At 39.3% G+C, this 23057-nt stretch overlaps 1 long non-coding RNA gene across 1 annotated transcript in view; it reads left to right on the top strand.

Moving 5' to 3' along the window:
• Positions 1-15679: 15679 nt before the first annotated feature.
• Positions 15680-23057, top strand: part of LOC138684740 (uncharacterized) — a 42820-nt gene continuing 35442 nt past the window's right edge. The window contains exons 1-4 of the long non-coding RNA XR_011324000.1: positions 15680-15775; positions 19888-19938; positions 21503-21553; positions 22404-22584. This is a non-coding gene — a long non-coding RNA (uncharacterized lncRNA). The remainder of the gene's footprint in view (positions 15776-19887; positions 19939-21502; positions 21554-22403; positions 22585-23057) is intronic.

Raw genomic sequence — 23057 nt, 5'->3', positions numbered from 1 at the left:
CTGTCCATCAGTGTGGCAAGACTGGCCCACAGTGGTGCATTCTCTCCTATTCCCTCTTCCAGTGCCCCTCACATGACTGGTGAAAGCAGCGCATGTGTGATGTTTATCCTCTCCCTTCTTCTCCCTGCCCCTTGCCCCAAGGCTGTGGTGCAGGAGGAAATGATTTTCCATGATACTAGGTAAAATCAGGTGTGGAGCCACTCACCTATGTAAAGCCTCACAGTGCCATGCTTACCAGAGTTATTTCTCAGTCTGTAACTGCGCTTAACCCAAGTGATTTGAATCTATGCGTCTGTGAGATCTGGGCTTGCACAATAGGCCAAGTAATGAGCTAAATAAATTTTGCAGGGTAAACTGGTGTGCGCTCATGAGTCAAATTAAATGTAATGGGAGTTAGGTGTGCGTTTCATTGCAGGGGGCAGAGTCCTGATTCTCAGGAGTGGTATGCAGCTTGCCTGAAAAGTGAATGCATTTCTATGTACTGTTGTAAGGGGCTGCTGGAGAATGAGGGTTGCCATAGCAATACAGAAAAATTTTAAACAGTTAATACTTCCTACACAGCTGAATAGAGTGGGCTGAATAGCAGAATCTGAAATCCTCATCTTTAGCACAACTAAGTTCATTTTAAATGTATTTATTAAATGTTTTCTTATGTCACACTGGATACTCTGCAGGACCTCAAAGTGCTGCACCAGTGTAATGTATAATCTGGAGCAGCAACACTCAAAGGCAGGCACATTTAAGTGGAGTGATGACAGCTGAGTACCACAACATGAGATGATTCAAACCTTGGTGAAGGACCAAGTATGACAGTAAGACAACTGCCAAGTGATGTTGTGTCCATTTGGAAGAGATAAGGACTTTGATTTTGACAGTCCCTTCTGCAGTCAGGCTCCACTGTAAACTGCATATGATAGAAGGCTGGGAAAAAAAAAAAGTATAAGGAAACATCACTTTTTCTAAAGCACCCACTGTATGAGTCGCTTTTTTTTTTTTTCTTGATCCATCCTGCACCAATCTTCTGCCCCTGACAACAGCCAGTATTGAATGCCTTCAGAAGCTATAGACAGAGCATGGAGATGGTTCTCCCTTCTATGGTACACCTGTCCAGGAGCTAACTCGTCAGGCAAACTGCATAGATGATATGTTTATGAGCTGTTATGTTTTGGGGTGGTTTTTTTCTTTGTTAGGTTTTTTTGTTTGGGTTTTTTATCATCTAGCTGCTTAAAATCCTGAGACTCTTCTACAGCTCACTTTTAGATTGACTACCTTGAGTAATTTTGTATTGTCAACAAGCTTTGTGTTGGCATTATTAACTGACTTTTTTTGATAACTTATGACTGTTGAACACAATGGGTCTCAGAACAGATCCTTGTAGGATTTGAGACAGAAAAATATCTTATCTGTTGTGAAAAATGAACATTTAACCCATTTCCTATCTTTTAACAGTGATTATTTCACAAGCAGATGCTCTGCTTTTTCCTTTCACATGGAGCAACATGAATGTAGATCTTGTCTCAAGGGTTTTGAACACAAAACTTTCAAAAATTCCAGTCAATATGAAATCCAATATTGATTCCTAGGGAACCTGGGCATTTTCTACTCCATTATTTCCCAGCTTGGGGAAATAAAGTTGCTTAGTTGCTGAGGATAATAGTTTCCCCCATGATTAACAACTGTCATGAGTAGTTTATATCTAGATTTCTCCTGTGAGCATATCCAAAACACTCTGAATACTTAAGTCCAGCTTTTTCTAAGCCTTTGGCCTTGGTGCTGTGCTCAGCTGCAGAGACATTATTTCAGGCACAGCAGAGTTAGTAGACTCAAAAGTCTCACAACAAACACATTGTTCTGAAGTAAGTTTGTTATGAAATCACAGTGTCTTCAGTGCTGACAGAGGCTATTTTGTTTTTGCTGAATACTGTGCAAAGTAATGAATCCAGCTATGGACTTGCAAAGTTACATTATACAGTCACCCAAGGGGGTTCTCCTTGTCCTTGCTGTGCATACAGAAATGTGCAGTCTAGCAAGTAACTTGTATGTGGCTGCATATTTTATTTTTCCTCTAAACACTGCGCTGTCAAAATGTATCTGTCCTGTCACATGGAGGACCTGTGTGTCAAGTTATAACTAAATCGCTTTGAATAAAAATATGATGCTTTAACTGCATCCTTTTTTGGGTTTCCTTTTTTTTTTCTTTTTTTAATTATCTTGATTGCTTTTGGTAGCGCATGATGTCTTACAGGCGCTGCCCACAACTTCAAGTGCAGACAGGCTCATGGCTAGCTGAATGCTTTCATAATCAGCGGCAGCTGTGTTCATTTGTAAGCTGACATGCTTGCATAACTGGGCCTGATGGTTGGTGACTTTCAAGAGAAATCCAGTTGTTTTTACAAACCACACATTTCTGCAGCATCGTCCATAAGCTATGGTATGTTTTTCCTTATCAATAATCACAATAGATCTGCACCTTATTCTTCTGGGTGTTGTCTCTGTTTAATGTCACTGTCTTTAAAGCATTTCTAGTTTTTTTAATTGTGGTTTCCCTTTGAGATAGTTTCATGACTGACACGTTACAGAAGTTGCATTTTTACTGTATGAGCAGGTTTTTCTTGAAGATCCCCCGAACAGTGATAACACAGATACTGAGGAGGAAACAAGCTGTCAGCAGATGTGAAATTTTACAATGTGAGTAGATTCAGTTCCCTGTCCTTGTTATATCTCTGGGATTGTCAGGAGTGAGATACTACAAAATTACTACAATGAGATATACATAGATAAAAAAGATGGGTAAGAAGGAAGTACACATCTGTCCCCACTTCTGATTTGAACCAAAAAACTAGAGGCGATTAGCTCTTGCTCCTCATCTTTAGCATTCTGATGCCCTATCAGCTGTATTTCCTCAAAGGAATAAATAGTGCGTGTACTCCCTCTAAATATTAGAGAAATTTAGTGTAATTGGTGACATTGTCTCAGAGGATTAGGCAGCCAAAGTGCTTTGACTTTCAATAAGCCAGCAATCCTTAGGGATACATACTGCAGTATTAGCAGACTCCTCTTTTTTTTGTCTTGCTTCCCACATTCCCACTCATACACCAAGGTACGTGTCAGCAACAAACAACAACATCGTCAGGTCCGACTAGCTTGCCTCGATTCTGCTCCTGTTTGTGCTTTCTCCCATTGTAGTACTGAGGCATGTTGAAACAGCAAGTATTAATAATCCTCTAGTCGCTTCCCGCAAATCCTTCCTTCCCTGCCGCGTCCCCAGAAGCATAGCCCGGGTACTAACCGGAGAGCAGCTGACCTTTACAACATGCAGGAGATGTCCTCAGAAATTTAGTGACATACCCTCAGGAGCGCAACAGCAGAACACAGAAGCGCAAGGATGGCTTTAGAAAGTGTCTGTGAACATCTGCTGCTAAGCTAACCCAGATGCTTGGGCCCCAGTGTCAATTATCTGAGTTTATGCTATAGTCCAGGCATGTCACAGATCCCTTTTGAGAAGGGGGGCTTCAGTTCCGAAGTGATGTCAGGGTATTAGTAACTTTATGATCTCAGCCTACTAGCTTTTGCCCAAATCCGGAAGAATGGCTGTAGATGGTTGAACGATGAAACACTATTTTAGGCAGAGAAAGCTACAAAATCATTGTATTGCTTCTACTGTATAAGTTCTATTTTAAAATTATTATAAAATAGGGAAGCTAGGAGCACTGATTTCTTACGTAATATAAATTTCCTATTTCTGAAAGGTTGCGTAGAAAATACTGTCGCATGCAGACGTATCCCATTAGAAAGTTTAACTGGAAATTGCATGCGGTTTGATAAATCTCTGGTTGTTGTACCCCCCAGAATTAGGGCAGGTAATAGAATTTTCGCTTCTTATTTATGAATCTTCCTATGAGAACTCAAATAGGAGAGATCCCTTCAAATAACACGTTTGGCACAGTTCTGAGGAAACCGATACCAGAAAAGCCTCGCTAAAAATTTAAAATAATATTTCCTCTCCCCCAAAGCCCTACCACCATAGACAAAAACAGAGAGAAAAGAGGGCAGAATGAATTACATGTGAAACGTGAGGGTCCTTCAGAACGCATTCTCAAGAAATAAAAGAACACATTTATATTTTATAACGTGGTCCCCAATCACCAAAGAAAAAGCATAAAATTAAGCAATTCCCTATAGACATTCTACATGATAGCACTGCTTTAATAATTAAAACAGAAGTCTTTTTTAAAAGAACGCCATGTACAACTCCCTCCTTCCTTCCAAATGCATTACCCTGACTGACTGGGAGAACTCCGCATGAAGCAGTTCAATGGTATAGTAGTGGCTGTATGTTTTTTTTAACTTCAGTTTCCTTCTCTCCTCTTTCTCGTATCACCCTGGATTTCACAAGATGATCTGACTGACCGCCTTTGAAAGTCACGGTCCCAGTAACGTGGCGTTTTCCAGACAGGTGGAAGGGAAGCCAAGTGAAAGATCCCAGGATTTCTTTACGCAACTGCTCTTTTTTTGTAGTTACGTTAGGTCACGTGGAAAACTGGGCACCTTAAACGTACCGTTTCTGCACTTGAGACTTTACGCACTCAGATCTGATTACAAGTAATAGCAACTGTGCAGCTGGTATGCCATTTTTTATAATGTATGCTTTCTACGTGGGCCGGAGTTGAAAGGCCAGCAAAACATACCAACACTGCATCACCATAAGCAGAGGCAGGTGCTAGCATTTGAAGCCATTGCGGTGATTTTGGGTTACGGTTTGGGCCTTCTGGTAAATCAAAAAGTTCATTTCTCAGAAAGCCTATGAGAAAAGTTGTCACTCCAAGTGTCAGAGAGGGATTGGTTAAGGGTAGGGTTGGTTGGTTGGTTTGGGGGTGGGGTTTTTTTGTTATTTAATCCAGTGACCACTGATAGATAAATTTGGCAGTGAAAATATTTTCTGTGGCTGCTTTGTGAGACATCTTGGGTGATTTTTTTTTTTCCTGCACAAATAGAAGTGCTGTATCCAGTTAAAGCTTCACAAAGCGCAGGTTGGTAGAAATACACAAAGAATATGAGTGAATAACCAGTGGGTTTTGATCATCTCTAATTAAGTAATTATGACTTCATCAGAAAACAATACTTACAAGAATGTGGCAAATGTTATAATACATACAAAGGAACTCATTTTCTCAGTGAAAATAAACAAATCTTCTTAAGAATATAAACACCTTTTGGTCTTTGAACTCCCATGTTGGGAATGTTTTTTTGCTCAGATGATATTTTAACACTATGGCTTTGCTGTAGAGCAAAACAGTAACTTTGGGGTAGATACTCCCTGTTGTTATTATGTGGGTGGGAAAGTAAACTTCCTTAATTTGAGGAGGTGGAGGAGTCACCTCCACAGCTCATTCTCTTTTTTAAAATACTGTCTCTGACTAACTGTGAAGGCACCAAGTATCCTCGTATGTTTTCTGTTAGGCTTTTTAAGTTACTGAAGACAGAGCCTTGGGAGCTGATGTGGAATGTGGAGTGCAGAAGTTCATGCAGTTTCCCCATTATTTATATAATGTGAAAGCCAGGATCACTGAAATAGACTAGATAGATTGCCACTTGGACCACTTGCTACTTGCTAGTAGATTGGCACTCAGCCCCAAATGGAAAACTATGATGGAGAAAAGCAGAATCATATCTCCTTTTCAATGCTACCTGGAAAAAAGCAGGTGTTATCCGTTTTGCCTTTTCTTTCTTTGTGCTGGTTCAATTTTTCATCTAAAGAATACAATACATCTGAATTCCTTGCCGTGCCCAGCTACAGTTCTCAGGATTTATTTTTCATGTATAGGAAAACCCCTATCTGGCCATAGGTTTCCAAAATAGCCTTCTGCCTTCCCACCAATATGCAAGTTGTTATACTACCCTTAGCATATTGGAGAAGCCATGGTAATGAATATATAATTTAGTAGGGATTTTTCTAAAGATTTTTTCCTATGTGACCTTTTCTTAAACTCAGTCTCTCTTCTTTTCATCCCTTCTGAAAATTAAACATGATGCAGTGAGAAAGAATTCGGTACAAAGTAGGTTGATAACATTACCATCCAGGGTACTAGCCATTTTTAAGATCTATTATTTCATATTTCACTGCCTCTATCACTTTCTTCTACCTCGAGCTCCACAAGTCGATCCTGGTTATATCTGAAAATCACACACTGGAAATGTGATCCATCTAGTAAATGAACAAACAAGGGAAGGGGAAGCCGTAGGAAAACTCACAGAACAAATCCACTTTGCTGTGTTTTCTATTAAGGCTTTTCTTGGGTCACGAGGAAAACTAGGCACCTAAATTCATATTATGGAGTAATGGGATTTGAATGTGAATCTCCAGTGTCCTCGTATGAATATTTACAGGCAACTTCTGTTGCCTGAAGAAAAAGGGATGCGTCATGGTACGGTTGGCCCCAGCCCTGCCACATGATCACCACAGCTTTCCAAGAGGGCTGGCAAGCCTCACAGCTCTGTCTTCGTTACCTCCCTTTTAAATAACAGCCTTGTTGTTCAGAAAAGCTTCTCTTGCACAGGGACTTTTTAAAAAAAAGAAAACAGCTGCTGAAGACTTTATTTTCTACATAGTATTGGTTATTTTGAATTTAGGAGTATCAGCATTAATGTCATATGTAATAGTGTATTTCCCTTTGCTTGTATGTTGATACAGTGTGATTCTGTAGTTTGCTTTTCTTTATTAAGAATCAGTGGTTTTCAATAGTTATGAGAAACAAGATGTTGTCTGCGGAGTTTCCGATGCAAGTTCCATTGTAAGTCAATGCAGTAGCTTTCAGGTTTTGTTTTTGCACACGAAATGGTCTCAGAGGGTTTAGGATTAGTAAGGAAAGTAGTAAGGGGGGGAATAAGGGAAGGCAAGGGTGGCAACATGTTGTGTCTCTGGAGGATGTGTTAAGAGGCAAGCCAGTTGTGCAGGTTTGGCATCTCGAAGGTTTATATCATAGGACAGCAGCTCTCCTTTATAAATCACTGTGATGATAAGGAAAACACACATCCTGTTCCTGGATCCAAGGAAGAAAAGCCTACGTTTGTTTTTCTTCCCTAAGCACCTTTCCAGATACATATTCTCTGGCTACATAATAACTTGAAATGGACCCAAACTAATCTCCGTTGTCAAATGTTTAAAACTCTTGGTATTTGAATTTAGAAAACAGTAACCAAAACATAAATAATTCTTAGATAGAGGTTAAAAAGGGATGAAAACCAGAAGCCTCAGAAAAGATATACGTTCAAACTCCTACATGGAGAAGCCAGAGTGGTCATTGTCCACCGCTGCTAAGGTGGGTGACGCTTTCAGGACCAGGCGCCTTGAGAACCACCTTTTCAGAGACATTAGAAGAAGAGAGGAGGAATTTCTGGAGGCTCATTATCAAAAAGCAAGCCCAAATATGAGGCTACTTTACTTCATTTCAGCTATCCTGTTTCTATCAAGTCTGTATTTTTTTTATTGTGACTATACTTTTAGGAAGGAAAAATAAAATGATGAGCCCACATACCTAGAACATCAGAAAGACTCTGGAAGCCAACAAAGAGGAAACAGTACCACATATTCAGCACTTTTTGAGGCTCCCCATACTACCCTTCTCTAAAATGCCGATTTTTTCCCCTCTTGGGTATGACTTCTTCAGCCATCTCACCTCTGCTAGTCCTTTAGCCCTCTGGTATGAAGCAAACCCACAGGATCGTACACAGTACTTTTAAATCACAGACACCTTGACTTAGGACGCAGGAATCCAGCACAGTCCTAAGGGGGATGATACGATACTGTCCTGCCAGGCTACACAACCTAGTTCCTACTTCTGCTTTAGCTTCCCAAATCATCCTCAGTATAGTATTTTGCAATAACATAAGCCTGAAACCACAAAGGCTTGCTAAGGCCAGATCCTCCTCAGTGAGAAAAGTTCCCAAGTAATTGACTTCTTCTGCACTTAAGTGTCACTGAGGTAAATTGGGTTGCTATTCTGTTGGATTCACAGAGGTATGACGAGTCTTTTTTTTTTTTTCCTTCTTTTTTTTTCTTTTTTTTTTTTTTTTTTTAAGGGATCAGGCATTCAGAGGTAAATGCTCTCCTTCTGGTTCTGTGAAGAGCTTTTACATTTCAGCGGTCATACCATTGTAATGAGTGAAACCAACAGACCATCTGGTCCTCTATTTGATCTCTGGTAATGGCCAGTACCAGATGCTTTAGAGGACAGAGCAGCAGAAACCACAGCCGAATAACCAGCCAACAAGAGAAGGGTTTTTTTAGCTCCTGTCAATTAGTGGCTCATTTATGCCTTATAAAGTGAGCATTTTTTTATTTCTTGTACTTTTTGTTATCCAGTAATCTTCATCTTATAATTGTTCAATACTATTTTGGTCTTGGATTCTGGATATGCTGATGGTGGAAATATATTTCTTATCCTCCTCCACCTTTTTCAGGAGTTCATTTCACTTTTACAGTTGACAATAGAGATTATCACAGGATTTTATGTTTTATGATGTAAAGGCAATTTTTTGATACAGCATAGCTATCCCAGATAAGTTAGTAGAAATACAATTAATTCATTATCTGTTCCAGTGGCCATCCTGTTCTTCGGCTTGGACCTGTTTCACCCTAGTTCAGTGGGAATTTGTTTTTGTACTGATTAGAGTAGAAACTGGAACAAATCTTGATAAATACTACAGCTGGATGTACAAGAGGACCCTGGTTGAGTGGGCCTTGCTTTGATGCAGGCCAGATGTAATAATATTGAATCCTAATTTATAATTCAGGATTACTGGGTCCAATTAATACCTCAGAGCCCAAAAGCTTTGCTGATCTCATCCACGTCTAACTCCTCGCCTCTACAGCACAGCAAAGTGCTACCTTCATTAGTACCTCTTGGAGGTATTGCTATACAAACTGTTTGATAATAATTTCTAGTTTGCAGGTTTTTGCATTAATAAATAGCAACAAGCACAAAGTGGGTTTATTTCAGGCTGTTACTTCCAACTAGTACATTACAATGCACTGTTGTTGGCCAGGCAGTGGGATGTTCTCAGTCAGTAATGGTTTGTGTATTTTAACTTGTTATTTTTAGATTTTAATCATATCACTTATCCTTTGTTTTCCCTTTCAGGCCGGAATGGTGAACCTTTGTGTCTCGTAAGATGAAATTTGATGCACTGATTGTCTCAGACCTGAAAGATTGAGCCAGAACTTCAGACCAGAGTCTCTGTATTACACGCCTGTGATGGAGAGTCAGAGCTGTGCCAGTCCGCCTTTCTAACCGGGCTGTATGCGAATGATCAGAAACGGAAACAACGGTGCACTGGTTTCGGCTGGGATCGAGCTGATTTTCTTCACAGCATCTCTCACGGTGCTATGTGTTGGATTTGTAACCAAAACTGTTTTGATAACACACTGGTGTTTTAGCTGTTGCTGAGCAGCGCTTGCAAAGAGTCAAAGCCTTTTCTGTTTCTCACCCCACCCCACCAGCATTTATCTGGGGGGCCACAAGGATTTGGGAGGGGACACAGCTGGGACAGCTGACCCCAACTGACCCAAGGGATATTCCAGACCATATGATATCATGCTCAGCATATAAACTGGGGGAAGAAGGAAGGAAGCATTTGGAGTTACGGAGTCCATCTTCCCAAGTAACCATTACATATAATGAAAATGGCTAAACGCCTGCCTGACAATGGGAAGTAGTGAATGAATTCCTTATTTTGCTTTGCTTGCATACGTAGCTTTTGCTTTACCTGCTGAACTGTCTTTATCTCGACCCACGAGTTTTTTCCCTTTTGCCCTTCCCATTCCTCTGCCCCATCCCACCGCAGGGGATTGAGCGAGTGGCAGTATGGGGCTTAGCTCCCTACTGGGGTTAACCCCAACAAATGCTTAAAACTCAAGTATCTTTCCTAAACAGCTATTGACTTCCATGGCTCGCTTTTTAAAAATGACTCAGACTCCCAACTTCCAGAGATCTTTCAGAGTCTGCTAATTTCTCAGATGCTTTGATCTGCTTTTTCCTACCTTTGCTGTGCTTTACAATTTTCTCTTCTCATTTTGCTCTTCAAAAATAGATCTAACAGTGAAAAGGACAGGTTTTTTTAAAAAGAAGGTTATCTGAGAAAGAAAGGTTCACAAATCAGATCTGCCATCTAGCCAGAAGGGGACTGCAAAGAATTAATTGATATATGGAAAGAGCATGCAGCAGAACATGATTTCACTTAGAGTGCACAGAACCAGCACATTTATGACAGAATTGCTTTGCAGCTACCTCAGGGAACACAATATAAAAAATAATCTTATGTGCGGAACGAGAAATAGTGGAAAAGACTGCACATTATTGAAAGTTAACTGCAAAGTCCTGAAGAGTAATTTTGTCAAGTGTGTAGAAAAGCTAACGAACTCAAATAGCTGTGAAACCTCTCTGCTGCTTCATGGCAGAGACACAATTGATTTGGCTTCATATAGAACCGCATGTGTCAATAGATCAAAAATTCATGTACGCTCTAGAAAATCATCAGCCTTTTGGACAGGCTTAATGTGCAATATGCTATATTGCTACGGATGCAAATTTAGCAGGTTTGAGAGGCTTGTGGCGTAAATGTGTTCATACAGATCGTTTCTTAGATAATTAAACATGCAAATGCTACCTCTGATGGCTGAATTATAAGGTGGTATGTAGGTACACTTCTTTCAAACCCTCCATAACATGGACATTTCAGTGTACCTGTCATCTGGCAAAACTCTTCCAGTTTACACAGAAATGCTAATGGAATTAGTTATTTTCCTCTTTGCTAAGACAAACTGATGCTTTTTTCCAGCTCAGTTTGATGAAAATGTATCAACAACTTTTACAAATCACTGCAAGTAGTAGGGAGGGGGAAGAAATGAGTAAAAAAAAAAAAAAAAATCTCTTTCCAGTGTGAATATTTACTATGGCATGAAAAGACAATTGATTCTCACCATGATTAACTGCAAGAAATCCTAACGCAGCAAAAAAGCCAATGACAAATTGGCACAGGGAAGGGAACTGAATGAAAGGAATGGGTTTTCAATATAAGCATAATCTAAAGCATGGCCTCAAGTCACCAGATGGCTCAAGGGATTAGCAATGCTATATAGTCCTTTCACCTTCCTCCTCTGTCCCCTCCCCTTCAAGCAACAGGTTCAAGTGTTTGAGTAAGTAACACAAGCATCCAGACAGCCACAGCTTAAAGAGTCTTTATCTACAACAGACAGCATGGCAAAAGTCGTCACTATCTAGTAGCGTTATTTCTGTGAGAAGAATTATATGCTGGGGCTGTGTGAATATTTCTTTGTTGATGAAAAGAAAACCATTCATTTGGGTTAAATTGAAACCTTCCCTTTGAAACGTTTCATTTTATTTTCAGGCCCTTTCAAAACACATCATTATGTTTATGTTTGTTTTGTAGATTTTGAAAAGAATTGCCATTCTGAAATGAAAGCAGTGCAGTTTAAAAACTTACAAATCTCACATTTGTTTACTCCAATTAGGAGGAAAGGGTTAGATGTAAACCATAAATCTGTGAATGTGCAAAGGGGATCTGATTCTTAGTTTTCAGTACACAGAGTGTTCTGTCAGAGATGTCTTGCTGAAGTTTGCTTCTGGTCATATTATTTTCTTAGGGGAACACATGCACATACCATAAAAGCATGATCATGACTGTTAGTAAGTGAAAATCCTTTAGGAAATCTTAGTAGACTACATACTACTTAAAACAACTTTTTAAGTCACCCTATGAGGAAATGTGGGGTAACAGGTGTTGAGGAGTCATCTTTTCCCCTATATTTGTAGTGCTTGCTTAGCAGACAAATAATGGACTTTAATCCTTGTTGTGAGGGCTATAGGCTCTGTTTCAACAGCAAGAAAATCAATAACCAAAACCATCAATCATATTCTACATTTAAATTAACAGTACTGATTATAGTTAAAAAAAATATGAAAGGGTGGGGGCAAGGTAAGGTAAAAAGCCACTGAAGCCTGTGTATAACTGTAACCCAGAAGACTGTACCATTTATTCTTGTGTGGCACTCTTTAATTCAGAAAATATGTCTACCTTGAATTTGCAGCTGTTCATGTTCTGCTAACTTTTAGCTATAGACTTAAATTACTCTCTTTCTTTTCTTCAACAGAAGTAACATTTTGGCCTCTCTGCAAGATAAATGCAGAAGAAGAAAAAAAAGCTAGTTGAGTTTAATGACCTGATTTTATGCTACAGCTTTGATAAAACTCTACTTTTCTCCTTTTGCTCAGTTACTTGCCTTCTGCTGCCTATTTTTGCAGGCAGCTGCAGTACAGTGCATGATTTATACTTCAGATGCTAAAATATTTATGTTCTTCTATGTTCAGGCAAGCTCTTAATGTTATATCAAAATTTCTTTTGTAGATCTTGACCTTTCAAAGTAATTTATTGGCCCCACTGATGTCACTAGCAAAGCTTCTTTGGACTTGAACAGAGGGGAGGTTACCCTCAAGGATGTCATTGTGGTAAGGCTGTAATGCTCCTAGAGAACTTCTGTATTCAGATTAGATTCATATTGCCTGTGATTTCACTCTGTATGGGTTTTCTGTCTGACCTGGTACATGCTGTTATTTCCTGAATGATGTATCTCAGATAACAGTACTTATTCACCAGTTGTGCTGTGATGTTTGGGTACCTGTGAAGGACGAAGTTTGGGATGTAGATCTATATTGACTGTATTAAGTCACAAACTAATGCGGTTCAGTTTATGGCTTGGTGCTGTTCATTGCCCTCTTTCCTTACTTCCAATGATGTAGGTGATGTGGTTGCAGATTACAGAGCAGACAAACGTTAGTTTCAAATAGGCAGTCTGGCAAATCTCTACAACCCTAGTGCCCTTTGACAGTCCCTCCTCACTCAACTGCAGTGTGCATTCTCTAGAGTCAAGCAGCTTCTCTTTTCTTGTGCTACATAGGAACACAAAGAACAAGAAAGGGGATTTCTCTGTCCTTTGCCTGTTTATATTTAAGCCACCCCAATATATTGATATTAAACAAAACCAGAGAAGAACAGAATGCTCAACAGTCCCTGGTTCAGCCAGGGCCTTTCAATAAATTATTTCTTTGTGTGTAAAGAAATCATTAGATTAAATATCTTCATGGAAGAGAAGTTCAAAACAATGTGACAGCCATCACCGAGCAAGTTCAACACTGAATAGGCAAATTTTGGCTCAGATCTTCTTATTTATAGGGTCTTACCATAATCATGACAACTAATGAACCTAGAATAACAACATCAGGAAAATAAATGACATAATGTAAACTAATCTTGAATACAGTTTGGCACCTCGAAGCAGGGAGGTGCAGACTGCACTGCACGTTCAACGAGGTCTGCACAGCAAATCACCAAGCACTGCAAAATTTCATAGTAGTTCACCTGAGAATAAGAGTTCATATCTCAGTAATCTTCTCCTGGGTCTCTTTTTCAGGTTTTTCATATTCTGTCTCTATCTCATTTTCTGTCATTTAATACTTCATAAGTAGCAGACTGTCTTGTTTTTTTCTTTAACAACTTCACTTTGTAATCTCCCTTGGAACTTGCAGGATTTTTTCCTGTATTGTATGTCCAATGTATTGTGATACCATCACGTCAGCTACAACGTGAATTTCAGCATACTTGCAGACTTAGCAGTTTTACGGTACAATTACTGTGATGGCTTTGGCAGACATATGAGCCTGCATTTCTTACTCAGGCAAAACTTCTGTAAATTCATTGAATGCAGTTAATAAAGACAAATCAAGAGGACACTGAATTGACAAAGTTTGCTTTATGTTTGTATATTGCTACAGAAAACTGGATCACGGACTGGTACGCTGAGAGTTGTCAACCATAGGCTTGGGGGGCTTTGAGCATCTCCTGCTTTCCCTGGTTATCATGGGCTGTTTCTGACTCTGAAGAACATGCACCATTTTACTATCAGTTGCATTTTTGATTCAAATAAAAACATGGGGTTGGTCCGTTGGTCTTCAGCCATTTTAAAATTCCTTAAATAGGTCGGTTTCTCTGAAGTATCTGCTGTGCAAAGTGATGCTTAGTCTGAAAGTTTGCAGAACTGGTACCTAAACAGATTGAAATTTGTTGTAGTCACAGTATTTCTACGTGAACTATTCAGTGAAGTGCAGAATGTAAAGCTGTGGGCTCTAAACATGGCTGTATGTAAGAGAAAAATGCTTTTTGGTAAAGTATAGTTTCTAGTCTTTCTTTGAGTGCTGTCAGTGTCGTTTCAAAAATATTTGAGCCCTCAAACTATTTTTTACAGGAAAAACTCCTTAAAAACATATGTAACTGCAAGACTAAGCGCAAAATTCAGCCCCACAAGTTCAGTGTCAAAATCCTATGCGCTAGCCTTATTTTGAAACCGGGTAGTTTGGGACAATTTTACAGTTGTTCTCAGATTACACTAAAATCCAAACCAGACTATAGAAACGTGCAAACGTTATTGTTAGTCTGTCTTTCAGCTCTGGTCTCATAAAACAAATTTTGAAACTGCAGATTTCCAGCAGAAAAAGCTTTCAGACGGCTGGCCATTCAAGCCCATGTGAGATAAACTGGAGGTGGGAGGACCACCCTTTTCAGAGGTGGGCGCAGGCCATGTAAACAGATGTGGCGGGGCTGAATGGGGGAGCCTGAATGGCGGCATTGTTCCTCGCCTTCCCTCCTTCCCTCCCTCCCTCCCTCCATCCCAGCAGGGACCCGGCACAAGTCGCAGATGAGAGCTTAAACTCTGCCTGTTACAATTTAAGAAACCCCAACCGCACTGAAGTTTTATGAAGTCTATCAAATATCGTGAACGCTAGTTTACCTCCCCGGAGCCATTTCGGAGGCATTCCCGAGCAGCGTTTACAATAGGGTTTTTTTTCCGATGTATGGCAGAGTTCGTTTTAAAGACGCCGCCACAGTAATTTCAAGTGAAACTTTTACGTTTCTAAATTCATTGTAGTTTATTTTTGGAATGAACTCATCTTCAGCTGTCTGTGGCTCACGATGAACCTACAAATAGTAGCTTTAATATATACATGCATATATAACGCTGTTCAATAGCTTTACATTAAGCACATTCCAAGAAGAAAGACTCGGGAGGTACTATAAACATATTTTATACAATTATATATGCCATGCGTTCAGTAAAATCTTCTAAACCAATTGTAGGGACACGATTCAACAGTGTTGATACAATTTCATCTTGAAACGTCCCTGCCACCGCTGAGTTACTATACACATGTTCATGGATTTATTTCATAGGGGACTGTTATTGTTGAATACTTGTAAAGGTCGCCTGTACCAGCATTTGGAAGCTTGCCCAGGTTCCTTTAAATAACCCCAGGGACACAGAGTTTTGTGATTTCTGAGGCCTTTCTGGGGAGGAGACAGCAATAGTAATGCAGTTCTAGTTTAACGGTTTAACTAGCACTTCATTTTACAGAAATAAAGCAGCACCGTTCTCCCCGTTTATGTTCAGTAACGAAGTTATTCGTAAAGTACACACTGTTGCATTCCGCTGCAGGAGTGGTGGTTTTTCCTCTCCCCTAGTAGTGGCAAAAGTTTGTAATAAATGTATTTCAGATGTGTATATTCTACCATTTTGTTAACTTTGTGTAAAAAGGTCGTGAATGTATTTTGTAGACATTTCTGTGGACTGAAGCATGCCAAACATCATCAAGACAGAAAAAGAGGAAGCAAAACAGAAGGGAGAGGAGAGCGAAGGAATGCATGCTTTGTAAGTGCCAGTTTGCATTTCTCTCGTATTCAAGAATTAAGTATAATTCTTCTGTAACAGCTCAAGGTGCAGACATGATAGTAGGTCTAGTTACTTTTCCAGCCTCAAAGTCCTTTGTTTCTATGAACAGCAGCTTGAGAAAGTTGAGAAAGCAAAATACACCCAACAGCATACTTGAACCAGTATTTCAGGGTCACCCTGCAAGTGTTCAGTTTGCAGTTCTGCTGCAAATCTGCTGCCATAGGCAATGTATAGGAGTGTGCACAATCCCCTTTTTGGGGGATAGGACTTGCTTATTTGTGCTTAGGCATGCTATTAAGGCCTGTTTTATTTTTTTTTTTTTCTTTTAGTAGTATGATTCTATCTCAACAACAGTGATAGGGAGTAAATAAGGTGGCCTGATTTAATTTCTTGTTCTGCCACACACTCTGACTTTGTGTCTCATGTCATTAATAGATCTAATAGGATTTTGGCATGAAACCAAAGAGAAGAGGGAGGAGGGGATGAGCTGCAGAGAGAGCTGCTGCCTTTCTCAACTCGAAAGCAATGTCAGGCCTATCAGCCTTCTCTTTAGTCCTCCCTGACAGAGCTGGAGGCATTTCTCTATACGTGAATGTGCCTCATGCATTCATGAGGCTTTTTGACACCACAGCCTCTTTTGTTACGAGCTAGATCACGGCTCTGCCCTTCTCTCAGCTGCCATATGGTGCAGTGGAAAGAGGCTTTCAAAGAGAGAGCGGGACTGAGGGGCTGAAGCAGAGAGAAGAAAGAAATCGAACTGTGGCAGATGAAATTGATTTATTTTCAGAGCAAAAGGGGCAAGTGACTACGACTGGTGGAGAGAGGGGGGATGCCTTGGAATATAAAACCGTCTCCAGAGCAGGCGAGCAGGCTGTTCGGATGACAGCCGTGCTGTGCTTGTTCTCCAGGCGCGGAGCTTGAAAGTAAGCATACGCATTTTTGTTATCTTAGTAATGCTATCTGAGAAAGACTTATAGCCCCAATGCCTCGGCACCGGACCTCAGCAACTTCATTTCGGCTTGTCATTTTATGGTTTTTGGAGAACAAAACCTCTCTGCCCTACCACGTGTACGTAGCTGTCAAGTGTTAGTCTGACGATGTTAGAAGTTTCCAAAAAATATCTGTCTCCGCCATGACATTTGGAGAAGGACTGCTTAACGAGTGCAAATCCACTAAAATCAATTGAGTTTGTTTAGACTTACAGGTCATTACCTTGTTTTAGCAAGGCGATCTACTCTATTAAAAAAGAATATTAAACCCAAGTCAAATTTACTTCTTGTTATTTTTCCTGCCTTATACTTCATTCAGCTTCAAAAGAAAGCCTGTTTCACATCTCCCTGCAGTCACTTTGACTTCCAGATTTGGTGACAAAATATTTCAACTTGGAAAAAAAAAGGAAAATGATACTTATGGATCTTAATTAAGAGAGTTTCTTATGGAGATTATTTAAATTTTGTGCAAATTGAACTTTGATCTTGATGTCAATACGGATTGGAAAAAGATGTATAAGGACAAAGTTCTCAACTGCACTTAGGAAAAATTCTCATAAAACTGATTGAAATTGCAATTCTTATTCCCGGAAAAATTATTAAATCTGTGTAACTTTTCTGTGTAACCTCCATGGGACTGAACTAAAGTATGCAGAATGCACAGGAAGGGAATCAAGAATATTACTTAGAAATTTTGAAGTGTTTTGTTTTAAATTCATTTGTTGTCATTTTGCATCCCCTGAACTGCCTCAAGATACTTATGGGAATTGTAGTTCAAAGGACATGTGAGAGGACCAGGGAGATCAAAGGTATGGACCGTTTCCCCAGGAAGAGAGGATACATGGACAGAAGAGACAATGAGAGGGATAGGGTACAAGTTTGAGAAATTGTAATTGGCATGGGAGCTAGGGAATCATTATTCACTGTTTCTCAATGAAAGGACTGGAAGACACCCAATACCAATTTAAAATAGAAGTTTTGAAATGAATCAGGGAAGTTCTTTCTTCACACTATGCATAATTAAATTGAAGCTCTCGTTGCTGCAGAAAGTTCTGAAGGCCGAAAGTGTAGATGGTTTTAAAAAACCAGATTGAAATATGCATTTGAAGAAGCATAAAGTTGATATTACAGTGCTTTGGATGCAATCTGTAGTTCAGGAAGTCTTAGAAATGGCACATTTTGGGGAGCTGGGACAATGTGTCAGAAGCAGCAATTAATTTCTAAATTTCTTGTATCTTCTTACCTCTTCTACTGACCACTGTAAAAAGACAAATGTATACCAAATGAACATTTTAGCTGCCCCAGTATAATTATTCTTTTGTTCTTATAAAATATTTATCACTTCCAGTAAGCTGGGCTCTCTCCTTACTCCATTTATCCTGTCAGGTACAATTCATATATTTACTTCTGTAGTTCACTTTTGAGGTTTAACTGGAGGGAAGGTATTGAAGCATTTGGGACATATATCAGACTAGGAAAGCTAGCTCGAAGGGGAATACTCCAGTCCACTTCCCATGAGACAGTGTGGGAAGCTCAAGCGGCTACTGAACAAAGTTGAACTGACTCAAAACAAAATACCGCTTTTCTGAAAAATCCACTGCTTGGCTTGGATTTGACCCAAGGTGATTTTTATAACAGGCAAATTAGTTTTGAATCAAAAAATTACAGACTTTGTTACAGAAAAAACCTCTTACATAGAGATTGGATTTTCCATTCCCAAAACGTGCTGGTTAAGTTAGTTTATTGATTGTTGCAAATGGCTGTCTCGAGGAGCACAAAACAGTAACCAGGGTTACTAATCATCTAAAGATGATTCTCACCCCTCACTCCTGAAACAGCATTCCATATGTTTGGCTTGTTTCAACCTGGAGGTGGATCTTCCCTGTCAAAGTTTAGGGCCATATGGTAGAACTGACAAAGGAGGAAAGTGGTCAAAGGAAGAATAGGAGGCATAGCCCTTGGAAAACCCAGAAGCAGCAGAGAGGGCACTAGAGCAAAGCCGGATGACTGTGAGGGACAAGGGTTTCTGCTGTCAATCTTCACTTGATAAAGAGCTGCTCTCCCCACAGACACATCTCCATGCCCTCGGCTAATACTGTCGCTCTGGGAGCTGATGTGACCACCCTGTGGTTTCTGTTTCTCCCAGAAAAGAATCCAGTCCCTTTCACGCATTCACAGCACACGTCGTATATGGTCTAATTGCAATGCTGTTCCCTGTTTAAGGGATGAACAAAAAAAAAAGGGGACTTGCTGAAGCGTTGGTGGTTGGTGTTGGTGGGATCTTGCCATGCTAGCAGTGCCTAGTGAAGCACGGTCCCAGCCAACCACCTTCTCATCCATCCCTCTCTCTGTCTTGGAGCCTTCTCGGCCTGCAGCAGCCCAAGAAAGGAAGGTCACTTTTAAAAATGTCCCATGCTGCAAAGCAGAGCTGTTGGGAGGTATCACATCGATCCACCAAAACCCTGTAATACTTGGTGTAGTGAAACAGGATTGTCCTTTCACCCTCTTCGCTGATCAGAGGAGATGGAGAAATGCCAGTCTGAATTCCTTTGGCTTGGATTCAGCAATGCCTTTGAGTAAGAGTCAGCAAAGCTTGTTTTAAGTTAATGATTGTGCTACACGCAGTCCTCATGGAGAACATGTGCAAGGGATCATGTTCCCCTTTTATGCATATGTCAGCCCTTGAGAAAAGTAGAATGAGATGAATAAAACCACTTCATCAAGATTATTTCTGAGAATTTTCCATTGAGTCATCCCAGTTTCGTCTTTCAGAATTTAAATGATCTATATAGTTGTGTTTTGCCTTCTGCAAATAAATACATATGCAAATGAATGAAGGAAAGGAAAATAATATTTTTGTGAGTTGGTGTGGTCACAAAAGCACTATTGTGTTACTTGTTTGTTGTTGCATTTTTTTGTCTTTATTTGTCCATGCTAGGAATAATTCATATTGTCAAGTGAAAAGACACTGCAATTACTAATCGCCTTAAAAAATGCTGCTGCTTTTTGAAAAGAGAAAAGCAGCGTTTGGGCGAAATTCTGACCCTGCATTATAAGTCAGTCCTAGTCACAGTGTATTTATTCAGTATTCTCCTTCTCTAGCTATTTTTACAGTAGGAAAAGAAAGACAAGTTTACACAAAAGAACAGAAAGGTAAGTAATATTTTTCTTTTTTTTTTTTTCCCTTATCTTTATTATTATTGTTGTTGCTATTATTATTTCCACTTAAGAAAGGAAGAAATGTTCTGCTGGGCCAGAGCAGTGGCCCATCTATCTCAGGACTATTTCTTAGATGTGCCATAGGGAAGGAGACATAAGCCTGTGCACTTCCAGCAGTCCAGTCCCCTCCGCTACCTGACATCCAGAACTGTGGTACTCGCTGTTTTAGGAGTAGGCAGGAACGTACCCCCTTTTAGTCCATTTGATGACCTCTTGACTATGAGTTTGTCTAATCTTTAACCTGTTGATACCTTTAGACAGGAAATTGGAAATATAAATAACAACTAAATTGAAAGACTACATTCTTATCATGTTTAAATCAATGCTTTACAATGCAATGGAAATTATTTAGTAAAATGAACCATTTAGACAATTTTAATATGTTTTATAGAATCACAGAATTTGACCAAATAGCTCTTGATTTATACATAAGATCTAAACAGACTAGCATAATTTGCGATATTCAGATACGTTTACAATTTATTTTAAAATATAACAACTATACTATGAGTTTAATCCTCTCAAGAATGGCAAGAATGATAAAACAATCTTAAAATGAAGTATTCATAAGTTTAATTGAAAAGAGTCAAAGTACTTAGCAGCTTGCTGTAGTCTAAGTAAACTGTTTATGCAGTATCATATGGGCAAGAACTTTGACTCACAAGTGAAGTGAAATGTTTTTAACAAGGTCAAGCAAGTTCTTTAACAATTTGATTTTCATAAGGACTCAGTCTCAGTGTAGATGAGAAGTGTGAAAACAAATTACAATTCCTTTTGACAGAAGTCTTTGTTTCTGATAATTGCTCTCCCAATATTCTATTTGGGCTACCTGGTAAAACTTCCTTATTCTTAAAGGCAGAGAAGACGCTAGATGTTCAGTGCTTCAAAGGCAGGTAAAACACGTTAACGCAAAAAAAATCTCTTTCAGCAGCCCCCCCAATGTTTCCATTATGGCTTGCTTGTGAAGCCCTATTACAAACCTATGGTAATTGTATTGTGCATGGGCAGTTTTGCCCAGTTTTTCAGAAAGGGTGTTAAAGCATCAAATATAGCTTGCTTCAGGTACCACAGCTACAGAGCACCCCTGAGGCCATGGGATCTGCACTAATGTTTGTCACTGCATAAGAATAAGACATCCATCTTGATTTTCACTGAATATGGAGTGTTGGAAAATCATTTGACAGGACATTAGGCACGAACTGCTCTACTCAGACATCTCGGTTCATGATTCTGGGTAGCACAGAAGTGCCAAAACGCATTGGTTTTCAGTTGCTGTTTTTCATATATGGTTTTGACAATGAAGGCATTATTATATCAGATTTATTCAAGTATCATAATTAGGTGCCTCCTCACTTTACAAAAATTATGTCCTATCAATAACTGTAATGACAGTAAGATTTCACATGGGATATCTGTAGAAAGACATGCGTATTTGACGTTTAAACATAATCTGATTTATTTACTGCCCGTGGTAATTATTGTTATGCTTTTTTTTCAGGGGAAGTAACTGACAGAGCTCATTGCACCTTGACTGTCCTGCAGCCTCCAGGTAGGTCCTTGCTATAGTTTGACAACTGGAACTGTTCTTGAGTCTTGCCTAGCATAAGGGGATTTTTGGAGGAAGGTTTCTCACTGATGACACTCACAGGAAAATGCTACTCAGAAAGGACTAGGCAACTACTAGTTTATCAGAGAAACCTTTGAAAGCTGTGACTAATGGTACTGAAAACTCACACTTAGAAACACATGCATGAGAAAGTTGCAAGCTGGTTTTATATTGCATGGAAGATTTTATGTAGCACTTAATGTAGTACCTATTACTACATGTTCTCCTCTTCATTTTAGCAGCATTAAATCAGCAAGACTGCAGCAAATAGCTCAGATACTGGCTAACTAAACTAATACAGTAAATTCCTGGGAAAGCAATATGCCAGAAGTTGACACTAGCTAATCATATGGTTTTCAGGGAAACATCCTTTTCATTTCATACCCCAAATTTCTAATAGCAAGATGTAGCCAACTTACAGGTATACCAAAAAATGCTTGAACTAGCACTGTTAAGAAATTATTGCTTGTAAAGGCTGAGTAGAACTCTGCTTTCCAATTAAAACAAATTGGTTTAATTATAAATATAATAAATCTGTGTTGGTAATGAAAATAGATCAATAGAATACAAGCTGAGTGCTTAAAAGAATCTTAGGGATTCTTTCAACCCATATGGGAAATAAAACATTCATATGTAAAAGTTGTTATTCCTGACTTAGGGCATTATCAGAACTGAGTAATGTAGGTTATACTTGGTATTGAAGCAGAAGATATCAGTAGAAATCGTGGTGCTCAAAAATGGCTTAACATTCAGGGTATAAGTCATGCTTAAAAATAATAATTTTTTTTTTAAGACACTACGTAGAACTGGCATTGAGATGGGACAGTTCTAGACAATCATTTTAAAACAAATATATTTCATACCATATAAAGAAAGCAGAACAATGTAGGCCCTGCATCTCTTCTGCATGCAAATTCCTGGGAATCAAAGCCTTGACTGATGCTCTTTGTGGAGATTAGCCTTCAACAATCCAAGTAAGTTCAAAAGCTTGATACCTCATTCGATATCCTTTTTCATTTTGTTCTTGTATTTATATGCTATCTCACATCTACCTGAAATTGCAAAGACAATATCTTTCTATTACTATATTCTTTATATGTTCTATATTCTTTACGGGTTTAAATTCTAGAAGCTAGAAATGGGAACACAAAAGAAACATATGGATGCTAAGAACTTCTGTTTTCACTTGCAGCATCAAAATCTCTTCAAGCAATGCAATAGTGGTGAACCCACAACATCTGGATTATGTCATATATGTACGTGTATGTATGTATACTATCTCTACAGTGGGCAACTTTAGAAGGTATATGTGCTATCAATGTCTTTGAAGTTGTATCTGCCATTAAAATATCAACCAAGTTACAACGGTCAAGATTTTCTCAGATCATTGTTAGGTTACTGAATCCTGATTAGAAATGGATATGCAGGAAGTCCGTTAATTTTTAAA

This window comes from Haliaeetus albicilla, chromosome 1 (assembly GCF_947461875.1).
Source record: "Haliaeetus albicilla chromosome 1, bHalAlb1.1, whole genome shotgun sequence".
Taxonomy (NCBI): Eukaryota; Metazoa; Chordata; class Aves; order Accipitriformes; family Accipitridae; genus Haliaeetus; species Haliaeetus albicilla.
This window is presented reverse-complemented; position numbering and strand designations above follow the sequence as displayed.